Raw genomic sequence first — 13,107 nt, 5'->3', positions numbered from 1 at the left:
CAAAAAGCCATGATATGAGGTTTTGTGTCAGAGCTGGAACAAGACAAAAGACTCATAAAGCAGATGACCAACAGTGCCATATAGGGACAATGTTATATCTCGAGCTTCACCATGGGCTACGTCTACACGTGCCCCAAACTTCGAAATGGTCATTTGCATGGCCATTTCGAAGTTTGGGGCACGTGTAGACACAGCCCCATATGTGATAGAGAAGACCATCACCCCATGAGAAAGCCTCAAGTGTAGGCTAGTGAAATAGTTATGAGCTAATGTTCTCTATTTGAATTCTACTGGGAATTTCAAAGGGGAAAAAGAAAGAATGGAAGCCAACCTTGTGGATGCATTCTTCTTAAGCCATTCATTCACAATACCTTGAGGTATCTGAATGCTTTTAGTACCTTGGAGAGCCCAGAGCATCTGTAGGACATGTCCATTTCCAAGTTGGTGGAGGGAGCATAGGTACCTCAGTAGGTTATTATCAGAACTCAGAGGAGTGCACTCCAATTCAGATTTTCAGTATTGCTCAAGGGCTTCCTTGAGCCTGTGACCATGGCACAGCTCAGAAGCAGCAACCAGCTCTGTAGGTTGTAATAGCTCAGATGTTTGCTCCAGTTTAGGCTAGCTCAGGTGCTTCTTTGAGCTTCAGACACTCACCCTATTAGGGTTTAAAAAAGAGCTTGATAAATTTTTGCAGGTCAGGTCCATAAATGGCTATTAGCCAGGGATAAAGTATGGTGCCCTAGCCTTCATAACAAGGGCAAGAGATGGATGGCAGGAGATAAATCACTTGTCTTCTGTTCTCCTTCTCTGGGGCACCTGGCATTGGCCACCGTCGGCAGATGGGATGCTGGGCTTGATGGACCTTTGGTCTGACCCAGTATGGCCATTCTTATGTTCTTATGTTCTTATGTTCACCCTAATGCACAGGCCAATGGATTTTAGGGCTAGAAGGGATGATTATGATAATTTAATCCGCCCACCTGCACAATAGAGCAAGCAATTCAAGCATCAAGCCTATAACTTAGTTGAGCTACAGCAGATCTTCGAGAAACACATCCTATCTTGACTTAAATCCTGAGTGATGGAGAATTCAACCTGTTCTTAAGTAGCTATCCCAATAACTTGTTACCTTCACTGTGAAACCTGAACTTTATTTCTCATCTATATTGACAGCAGCATGAAAAACTTCCTCCACCCCTCGGGAGCACCAAACGTCTCCTTTCTTCTTTTTGGAGAGTCAGTAGGGAACCCTCAGTGAAATAAGTGAAAGTGCAATGAAGGGGACCGGGTGGACACTACCAATTGTTCACTGGAGGGTGGTGGCGCAGGAGGATAGAGGGTAACTGCCATCAGGTGAGATTATGTCTTTCCTATTGTAGGGAATGTGGCAGAAGGAATGCAGTGCTGCTGAAGGCTGGGAGGAATGAGTCTCCCAGAGGTCATCTGCATGAGAATGCAAAAGGTGTGCATGCGTGATACCTTTTCAGGCAAAGCCTAATGGGTAGCAAGTAAGCCATGAGATTTGGTCTATTGTAAACATGTAGTTGTAAAATCACAATTTAAGCTGACACTTAATGCGGGAGTTGTGAGATCTCACCAATGCTCTGGGTTGTTGTGGGGGACAGGGCAGTCGCCTTAGCTGTGTAAGACATTGATTACACAGGGCTCCCTGGTTTAAAGCATTGTGAGAGACAGGGGAGGGGCACTGGTTGAGCCAGCTTGCTGAGTGCCTTGGCCCTGCCTATGCCTTGGCCATATAGCTATAAGCCTGGCTTGACTAACCCTCCCCACCTGTTAAAAGATAGAGCTGGATACTAGGGTGTTTGTGAAACCCCGCACTAGAGATACCAAGAGCTGAAATCACAGAGTGGTAGCTGAGGCCACACAGAGCTGAAATCACTAGGTTCTGCCTTAGGGCAGTCCCAAGCAGTGGGGTTAGGAGCGGCGGTAGATGACGGTGGGCGGAAAACCCCACAAGAGTTGAACCCGGCCCTTCTGGCAGGCATCTGGCGTTAACAGAAGTAAGGGTTACACTATTATGAGCACTAATGATTACATTCATAAGCACCAAAAACAATTCTTCCCCAAGCCTCCAGCCCTGCAGACTCAGCCCCTATTGGCCCACTTCAGAATAAAGTACAAGAAACCCACAAGGAAAAAGGAAGACCTCAGACGATGTGGAGAAGATTTACTGAGATCGAAGGACAACAAACTGGAGTACTCTTGATGTCAGCTAGAAGTCTTGTCCCGAGATAGAGTGAAGACTTGTAGATGACCTATGCTCCACCCCAAGTACAAGGGTTTAAAGAAGAAAGAAGTCAGTGTAGAGGTCCCTGTCCTCCAGCTCTGCTTAACCACCTCCTCAGCCATCTCTGATGTCTTGTCTGGTTTGTGGGTCTCTCTGCAAAGACACCATCAGATCACAGCAAATATCTCAAGCGCTTCCCAGTCCTTGTCTGTGTAGTTCATAGTTGAGCAGGGTTGTTAATTTCTCATACATACTTATCATGAGTAAATGAATTTGTTCTGCCCTCCATTACACCTACCTATGCTGACTGGAGTGGGTATAACTGAGAGCAAAATTGGCCACCAAGTGTGTAAAAACAAATGTGCCCAACACACCTGATAGGGTGCAGAGCAGTAAGTTAGGGAAAATTGGTGCTTTTAAATTGATTGGAAGTGATGCTGAAGACAGTACCTCCTCTGGGATTATAACAGAATTCAGTGTACCTTGTCTATTAAGAACAGGTTCAGATAAAGGAAAATAACCACTCTTCTTGTTAAACCGGAGCCCAAAGGTTGTTTGAACATCTCTTGCTCCATATCACTTTAAAAGGAGATTTAAGTCATACCAAATACAACTTTCTTGTGATGACAAGTGAGTGAAAAAAATGTGTGATCAACACTGAAGTATCCACAGAGAATCACACCAAACTGACCGGCCCAGTTGGTATGAGCTACATGAACACTTATCAAAGCAATCTCAGATGCCCCCAAACAGCTGTTACTGAGATAACTGGCATACATGCAGATTACCAGAGGTCTGCATGACCTTGGCAAATATTTGTTTTATTATAAAGTTCCTCTCCATGTGTTTGCAATTCCCATTTCCTCTTGTCTACACTCTCAGAAGAGTATGCAGTAGATTCTGGCAACATAAAGACATCAGAAACAGCCATTCAAACAGCATTCTTCTATGTTTAAACACTTTACATGTAATTTGGGAGGGGAAAAAAGAACCTCTCTTCCTACATAGTCCCCGTTGCTATTTTATTTTGTCAACAAAACCCAATTTTAACTGATTGACCTTTAGGGAGATGCAGGTAGGACAGAGTGGTATAAACCTTACTGTGATGTTGTGAAACATAACTAGCATTCAACATAAGTATCAACAACCCCAGTCTTCACCAAGACTGACAGCCACTGGGAATGCTTCAAAGGACAAAACCAAAACTGTATTAGTTCACCCATAAACTGGTGTAAAGGTCCCAGCTGAGATCTACTTGTGTGCTGAAATGCATAGAAGAACCTTCTCCCCGGAATCCTTGACCTTGCTACTGTGACCATCAAGTACTGTCAGAGAACAGGTCCCACCCAATGGAACGAAGATCACCAGTTTCACCAGCAGCAGCACTTTTAGTCACTTCAGGTTAGAGCCCATCAGGCTTGGGTGTGAACTACCAGTCTAGACACTGTAGGCCAGTTATCCAGTCAGCAACCCAGAAACCACCAGAAACATCTCTGAAAGTCACAAGAACAGTGACCTTCCTGGAGCTGTGGGATAATAATATGATCAACTGGTTATACTACTGTCGCACCCAGCAACCTTCAGTCATGGTCCAGGACCTCACAATGCACAAATACAGAATGAAAGGACAGCCCTGCCCTAAAGAGTACAAATGCATTTTGTCTGTGCAGGCCAAGGTTCAAATTCTGGCTTTAATCACAAGTAAAAGCAAATTGTTCAGTTTCTCATACTTGCTGGATTCATTTTGGACAGAGAAGTCCCAGACCAGAATAGCAAAGGGCTTATATAGGATAAGAATAAAGCAAACCAGCAAAGCTGTTAGTGGAAAGATTGTTGAGAAAAATATAGTGCAGGCTAAGTGCCAATCAGCATCCAATTTAATCATTACAAACTTTGCTTTAATCTTGCAACAGTGAGTCCTCTGACATTTCAAACCAGTTGTGAAGTCAAAAACTAAAAGCAAAATAACTGATGCTTGGGGGGGAAATGGGGATTGTAGCTTAATGCAGTTTTATCTGCTCTGTTCATCAAATGTGTAAATAAGAGGCACATTTTGTTTATGACATTGATTTCTGAGCACCCTGTTTAGTCTATTGCCGCCAGGCATAATGATCCACTGATACCAGGAATGTAAACATTAACATTCAGTTAATTCTGCTCAGCAAAGAGCTGTTATCTTTTCAGAAGCAGAAAGCTCATAACCAGCAAAATAGAACCCCTTCAAGCTTCATTATTCTAGCAATTGATGCTTTATTATGGTAAATATGTTTAATGCTTTACTTCTTAAAGAAATGTTTTATTGGGAGGTAGGAGTGTGTACTGCATAGTGATTGCAGTGTTTGGCTTTTTGGAGTTTTCTTATGAAGTCCACTGTATCCTGCAGAGAATCTTGTTTATAAGAGGTGAGTTCATCTGAGTCTTTTAAGCAATCTGGGGTTTTAGCTAATGAAAGGGTTTGGCCCTGATCCCGCCACTGTCAAAATACAGGCAGGCAAAGCACAGCATTCCCAGAGGTCCATGAAGGCACAGACAAGTTAGGGGGCTCCACAAAGGCCCTGCTGTCCACTGCTTCATAATCAGCTACAGGATCAGGATCCTTGCCACAAACATTGAGAAATCTGGATTCATGACAAACAAAATCAAATCTCAAATCTCTTGGGTGTCTCCCTCCCCCAGGGAGGTGTGGTGATTGTCTTCTCTGGATAAACTCTAATTTCCTCACTTAGCAACTTAACTGGTTGTTGAAACTCAAGGCCAGATTTGCTACTTCTGCATTTACTGCCCCATTTAAACAAAGCAGCTATATACACAGCACTACAAATGACCAGTTCAATTAGCTCAATGGCAGCTCTGTTTTGCCAGCACCTTCCTCCTCCAATTCCAAAGACACCAACCCCTGTCACCTGAGCTAAGCAAACATTTGAGATCCCTATCTACATAGTCTTATGTTCTTTAAACTGCAGTCACCATATAGTAATCTATTTTGCTTACACAAAGCCCCCTGTTCTGCATCAGGATGGGTTAGTGCAGGCACAGAGGGAACCTTATTGATTAGCAGATCCAGACATGCAATGGACACCAATACGAGCAGGTTGGGACCTTCAAACCAACACTATGAACTGCTGAAATTTAGTTACAATCCATCTTTAGACAGAGCTGGCGGCTGAAGTTACATCTCTTAACTTACCGGTAAGGTTCCACAATGCTAGCAAGAGGATGGGACGGAGGGTGACAAATGGCAATTTCAAAGTAGGATAAGTTTCTTTTAGTGACCTTAACTCACACTGCCTGAGAAGGCAAAGATGAATGAAATTCAAATTTTGCAGCAACAGTCCATCTCGCTATTGAAGCAGGAACTATTTTCTAAACCAGAGCAAAGTCTATTCATAATATTTCTCTTGGGCTTGGTCTACACTAGGCATTTAAGTTGATTGCAGATATGCAGTTCTAATTACGGCGTTTGCATAGCTAGAATGGACTTATCTGCAATCAACTTACCTGGCTGTCCTCATTGAGGCAGGTGAATAGAAGAGTTTCTCCCATTGACCTTCCTTAGTCCTCACGATAGCAAGGAGTACAGGGGTCGACTGCCGAGCCCTGATAGGTCAATTTTGTGCGTCCCTACCAAGTGTGCAAAATCGAACCCCAAGAAGATCAGCCGTAAGCAGGCTGATCTGTGTAATGTAGACATGGCCTTCAACTCGGGACCACTAGTCCCTTTTGCTAATTCCTGAGTCAATGGAGCTTAGACCTCTATGGCTGAATTAAGTCCTGCGTTTCTATACCTTAACCTCCCTGGACATGCAATAATGGATTAAAAGTAGCCATTCTTTTACAAAAGGATTTTACCACAAGATTACAGAGCCAGCCATCAGATCTGGAACTCATACAGAAATCTCAATTATCTTACGCATTACAAGGGCAATTCCCTTACCTTTGGTATTCGCAGGAATGGCAGCCATCCCACTTAATTTATTTCTTCCTCCAGTGCTATTAATGACAGGTGAGCCCCTCTCCCAGCTTTTCTCCCTCCTCCTAACCCTTCCCACCACTATATAAACCCTGGATTCTTATTATCGACTCCAATCTGCAAATCTGAAGATGTGGGTCTTGCCCAAGAAAGCTCGTTACCTAATAAATAAATTTGTTAGTCCTTACGGCGCAACAGGACTGCTTGTTTTTTTAAGAGAAACAGAAGTAAGCCCTGCAGTCAACAGCAGCTTCAGAGCAGCCATTTGTCTCAAAGATAAAATCTGTTACACATAATTCAATTGCAGGCATTCTTAAAGAACTAATATTACCTATCCATGTTACAGCACTTTACATTTGCAAAGCACTTCACAAAGATTAATTAATCCTCGTCATGGCTGTGAGGTCGACAATTGTAATTAACAAATATGTAAGTTATTAAACATCAGGGCTACATAGGTTCATTTCTCTTGCTCTGGCTGAAAGCTGGAAAACTAGTGTTTTGTCCTGTTTGCCCCTTAAATACAGTGATGAAAATACCCCTCATTTCTCTGCTGTTACTGTTCCATAAAGTCCTGCGAATGCCTCCTATTGCAAGTGTGCTACATAGCATGAACTAAAAGATGCTGCACAGGAATCCTGTAACTGCACAAACCAATCTTCTAAGCAAGCAGCTCTAAACTGGAAAGAAAGTATATTGAACTGGAGGGGAAACTAACACTTTCAGTGCCGGAGACTCACTAGTGCTGCTGACACCACTGCTGCCATCCCAGAGCCACCTGCCCAGAGCTGCTGCTGCCACCATTTCTCCCATCAAGCAGTGGGGCATATGCACAGAGGGGTGGATGGCACATCCAGCGCATGATTCTGAGGCACACCATGTGCTGCTTTGTGGCACACTAGTGTGCCATGGCACACTGGTTGAGGAGCACTGCCCTAAAGAATAAGAGAACAAAAATCGGTACTTTTTAGAATTGCTTCCAGTTCAATTGTCACTGGACTAGTAAATAGGAAAAGGTGATTTTAAAAGGCAGCCCCTCATGGAGGGGAGATCCCCATGGCTAACCTTGCTGTCTGATTGTTTTATGGTCTATTGCTGGCCTTAGAGGGGGCTATTCCACATCAGTTTATCAGTAAGCATGTGTATTAAGACAGACTGTAATCCTGAATCAAGTGCAGACTTGATGATAATTTATCAAATGAATTCACTCAATATATGTATTTTAGAATGTGGGGGCCAGTAATTAAAACCACACCTTAGGTGGGACTCCTTGTACCTCTTACCAGCAATCTCACATGTGCTGGCAAACAGGAATGCTGGAACAATTCTGAGAGTGGGGAGTGCTGAGAGCTCTTGAACCAAACCAGAAACCCCATATATAGTGGAAATCACTTACAGCCAGTGGGTGCTGCATTACGGTGCAGGTCGCTATGAAGTTAGGCAGGTCTTTCACACCTAGTTCTAGCACCTATGCTGGCACATGATGAATTTTTGGTGCCCAGTTCAGCCTCAAGTTGCTTGACTTTACCCTTCAGGGAAAGCCTCACACAAGGAATAAGTGTTCAGGTGCATCACAGTTCTAGGAGAAGTTCCGAATCTGGCAAGCACCAGGTCTGCCAGGGCTGCTGAGAGCTGATATGTAGCTTGTCACACCACTGTAAGTAATTGAGAGGACAATAGAGGACTATAAATGTAAGCACATGTCCTGTGTCCAGCAGTGTTAAAGTCTGGAGAGGTGAAAACGAGTCCCAGAGGAAGGGACTAGAAAGGGAAACAACAGGCTAATACATCATGTGGGCCCAATCACACATGTAGTCACATTCAGTTAGTGTGACCATGCCTGGGAACAAGTAATTCTTCAGCTTGCCAGGCCAGCCCACTTGCAAAATAGCTCATAGGTCATGGCTGCCATATCCCCTAGACCAGTGGGTTTCAACCACTGTGCTGTGGCACACTGGTGTGCTGTGAGAACTGTCCAAGAGTGCCAAAAAATGTGTCAATTACCCCTTGTTGTGGCTCCTTGCAGAGTCACTAAAGGGGGAAATTGATGACCCTGCACCAGCTGGGGCTCAAGCAGTAAAGCTGCCTGAGTCCCAGCTCACACAGAGTTCATCTATTTCCTGTCCCCTCCATGGTAGCTCTTTGCAGAGCCACCATGAGGGGAAATGCTCACCCCCAAAAGACTCTGTTTGCAATGGAAGACAGCAGAAATGCTGCTTCCTGGCCCAAACAAGCTAGCAGGGAGCCCACTCCAACTCCCTGCTGGGGCAAGGGGGGAGGAGGGAGGACAGGAGCCTATTGGAGCTGGAAGGTGTTTAAATGATGTGTCCTGGCTCTAACAGGCTGGCGGAGAGGGGAGCTGCCTTCACGGGTTACTCAGTTACTCAACATCCCTAGCATGGCACTGAGCAGATTTTAAAGATGTCTGTGCTCGCTGTCTAAGATGGTGTGTTCTGTGGTAGATTTGAAACACTGATGCATTTAATCCTTGTTTAGTTTGTATGCATGACTATGCTGAAAACCTCTCCAGGAAGACTCTAACCATAGTAACTGTAATAAATGTGATATTTATGAGCAACTGGTTCAGCTGAAAAAAGTCAATGGTGTGTGGAACTGTCCGTCTCATTGAAGTGTGCCATGATACTGAAAAGATTGGGAACCAGTACCCTATGGGTTGGTAAATCCACCAGGAATGTGCTCTACAGGTACCTGAGGTTGAGTACTGTAAGGTGTGCTACATTCAGTGGGAGTTCAGGCTCTTACAAGATAAAGGGCTACCTTCAATTGACATATGATTTTAATTACAAGACATCTCATTGGCCTACTGGATTGTTAACAGCCGCAGTATGGCTGCCAAAGTAGCTCTAACAAAATGCGTGTGTAGCATGAAAGGCTGTGATGAACTTCCCAGCTTTCCATGTGGTACATCGGGAGCTGGATTTGAAATGAATGCCAAGAGAATGCCTTCCATCACCCTTGTGCTGAAGAGTGCAACAGCCTGCCACAGCCAGACCACACAAATCCAGATTTCAAGACTCCTGCAGAAATTCCAGCAGGCATGTGTGTCAAGAAGAAATACCTTCCTTTTCCTATTATCCCCTTTGTAGGCCTTCTACTCTCCTAACCAATCCCCTGCTTACTTAGCACTGTAAAGAGCTGTTACCACTTAGGCTGCTTTGAAAAGTAGCTTTGACACCTCAGCTGCAGCTGTGGATACAGCCATCTCTGTGGCAGTGCACTGGCTTTGGCATAGGTTCTGAGGTGATTTGAAAAAATGTAAGCCACCATAGGAGATGGAAGTCCTACAGCTGTGTCATTTGCCTGAGCTATTACGGATGGTGGTGTTGTCACAACTGAGCCTTCCATGGTCTCTCCTTAGTATGTGAACAAAAGGGTCAACCTTTAGAAGACGTGCTATGCAGACTGCTGTATAGTAGTAGCAGTCCCTAGAGAGATGGCTGTGTAGGCAGCCCAAGTTTGTTGTCTCATCTGAAACCACAGTAGAGCCCATTTTTCAGGCAGGCAGTTTTCTGGGAACTGGGAACTGGTGTTGGATGGAAGTTTCTGAAATAAAGACTTGCCTCCATGTTGTTTTACCACTTCTGTTCCAAGCAGCATCATCCCCAACTGCTGGCTGGAGCTGAGGGACCCGCTGCAGCATGAGGAGCTGGGTGGGGGGGTGGCGAGATCGAGGGATGTCAGTGGTGGGCAAGTGGTTTGGGGGCATCTGGTATGGCTGTGAGGGTGGCAGCAGCCACGGAGGCTGCTTGTGGCATGCTGGCCCAGATTGCATGGCTTCCAGGCCCAGTCCTGCGCTCCCTGCATGCATGCGCCGCACCAGATCTGTGGGGCTCCAGGGACAGCCATAGCCAGATGAAGAGTTGGTGGCTTTGGCTGGGACCCAGGGTGCGGCTGGGCTGCAAGATTTGCGCCTTCCTGGAGGAAGTGGGGCTGCAGCAGTGTGTGGCCAGGTGCAGAGAAGCCAGGGGAAGGGGGACCTGGGGGCAACGAGAACTGATAGGGGGCAGTGTGGTGCAGTCAGGAGACATGGGAGTGGATGGGGGAAAAGGGGACAGGGAGGGAGGATCTGGGGGGTGATGGTAGCCAATGAGAGGCAGAGGGGTGGGGAGGAGGGTCCTGGGGACGCAAGGTGGTCGTCCCGGGGAGCTCTGGGGATATGTGGCGCCAGGGAGGTGCAAGAGGTAGTGGGACCATACCCACGTTCTCCATGCCCCACTGCCTTGTGGGTTATCCTGGAAAGGAGCAAGGCTAAGGGAGTAAACCCTGACAGAAAATCTGGAGGGGAGTCCTAAGGCGGTTCTGTGCCAACTTCTGGCATTGACCCGGCAACTCCTGCAGCTGAGCTGGTACGAGACGTGGAGGTTATCCTCTCCTTTGGACTATATCAGTAAAGCCAAGAGGGGAACACTGGCATCTGGGCAGCCCAGGGTCCCAATAATCGCCCAAGCTCGCACCTGGAGAGGTACTCCAGCATCGCTAACAGCGTTGAACCAACATGGGAGGTAACAGATACCGGCTATAAGCTCTTGCTCATTTGGCGTAGAGAACGAGCGCCAGGGGTTGCCTCCGACGGTGGGAGAGATCGCCGCATCTCACTGGACAGTCACCGCCCACCTCAAGCTGGGCAGCCCCCAGCCAATAGGGTACTCTCCCACCACAGTTCACCTGCCTCACTGGGTGCATGAGGCTTAAGGTTCCCAAACCTGACAAGTGACCTGGAAGCTGAGCACCAGGCAAAGCAATAAGAAAATCAACAAGAAAAGGAAACCATCGAAGCTTTAAGCTTGCTTGCTGGAATGTGCAGACCATGCTGACAGGTCTGACTGAAGATCTTCAGGACATCAGCGACACCCGAAAGACCACTGTCATCAATGAGGAACTGAAGATGCTCCAAGTTGACATTGCTGCTCTGCAAGAGACACGTCTCGCAGATTCGGGATCTCTAAAGGAAAAGGACTACACCTTTTTCTGGCAGGGTAAAGCCCGAGAAGAACCCAGGGAGCATGGTGTTGGCTTCGCCATCAGAAACACCCTTCTACAAATGGTGGAATTAGTCATGGGTGGATCAGAAAGACTCCTTCAGGTCATACTTCAAACTCGCGCCGGTCCTGTCCACCTGATCAGCACTTACGCCCCAACCCTGTACACCGCACCAGAAGTAAAAGACAGGTTTTATGACGTGCTTAGTGCTGCCATAGCGCAAATACCTGCTCGCGAACAACTGTACATTCTGGGTGACTTCAATGCAAGAGTTGGAGCCGATCGTGACTCGTGGCCTTCCTGCTTAGGCCACTCTGGTGTGGGAAAAATGAATGAAAATGGTCAGCATCTTCTCGAACTTTGCACGTCCCACAATCTGTGCATCACAAACACATTTTTCCAAACCAAGCCACAGCACAGAGTGTCATGGAGACACCCACACTCAAAACACTGGCATCAACTAGACGTGGTCATCGCTAGACGTGATAACCTCAAAAACATCCTTCTGACATGCAGCTATCATAGTGCTGACTGCAATACAGATCACTCATTAGTTTGCTCCAAACTCAAGGTGATTCCCAAGAAGCTGCACCGCTCTAAACCAACTGGAAGGCCCCGCATCAATGCTAGAAAGACAGCTAACTCAGACAGAGCTGAAAAGATCAGAGCGACCCTCGAGGAGAATCTGCGCAGCAACCCTGGGGGTGCCGATGTGACATCCAGATGGCAGCATCTGAGGGATACAATGTACAATACGGGTTGGTGTTTGGAAGAAGAGCTAGAAACACAAATGACTGGTTCAAAGCTAACGCCGATGAAATGATTCCAGCCATCGAAAAAAAGCGCGCTGTGCTCCTGAAGTACAAACGTTCACCGAGCCAGAATACCCTGCAAGTGCTCAGAGCAGCCAGAAAAACAGTACAGCAGATGGCCAAGCGCTGTGCCAACAACTACTGGCTCGAGCTATGCAGAAGCATCCAGACCAGTGCTGACTTCAGTAACCTCAGGGGAATGTACGAGAGATCTACCGTTGACATGATCTTCTCTCTGAGGCAGCTGCAAGAGAAATGCAGGGAGCAGAGGAAGCCACTCTATATCGCCTTCATCGACCTAACCAAGGCCTTCGACTTGGTCAGCAGGGATGGACTGTTCAAACTGCTCCACAAGATAGGATGTCCGCCACGATTACTCAAGATGATCCATTCTTTCCACGAAGACATGAGAGGAACCGTCCAATACGATGGCACATTATCGGATGCTTTCAGCATCAGGAGCGGCGTCAAACAAGGATGCGTCCTTGCTCTGACACTGTTTGGGATCTTCTTCGCACTCCTCCTTAAACACGCCTTTGGATCTTCAACAGAGGGCATCTTTTTGCACACAAGATCTGATGGGAAACTGTTTAATCTTGCAAGGCTGAAAGCTAAATCTAAGGTGCGGGAAGTCCTCATCAGAGATATGCTGTTCGCAGATGACGCTGCTGTCATGTCACACACAGAAGACCAGCTTCAGAAGCTGCTGGATCGGTTCTCCAAAGCACGCAAGGACTTTGGGCTCTCCATCAGCCTAAAGAAGACAAATGCACTTGCTCAGGATGTTGCTGTTTCTCCATCAATCAGCATTGACAACTATACGTTAGAGGTCGTCCACGAGTTCGCTTACCTTGGGTCTGCCATCACTGACACCCTGTCCTTGGAGACTGAGCTAAATAGGAGGATCGGTAAAACAGCCACAACTCTGTCCAGACTCAGCGAGATAGTGCAGAATAGCAACAAGCTGTACACTCACACCAAAATGCAAGTCTACAGAGCCTGTATCCTCAGCGCCCTCCTTTACGGCAGCGAGACTTGGACCCTGTACGCCCACCAGGAAAAGAGGCTGAACGTCT

Source organism: Carettochelys insculpta, chromosome 10, assembly GCF_033958435.1.
Source record: "Carettochelys insculpta isolate YL-2023 chromosome 10, ASM3395843v1, whole genome shotgun sequence".
Taxonomy (NCBI): Eukaryota; Metazoa; Chordata; order Testudines; family Carettochelyidae; genus Carettochelys; species Carettochelys insculpta.
Note: the sequence above shows the minus strand (reverse complement) of the source record.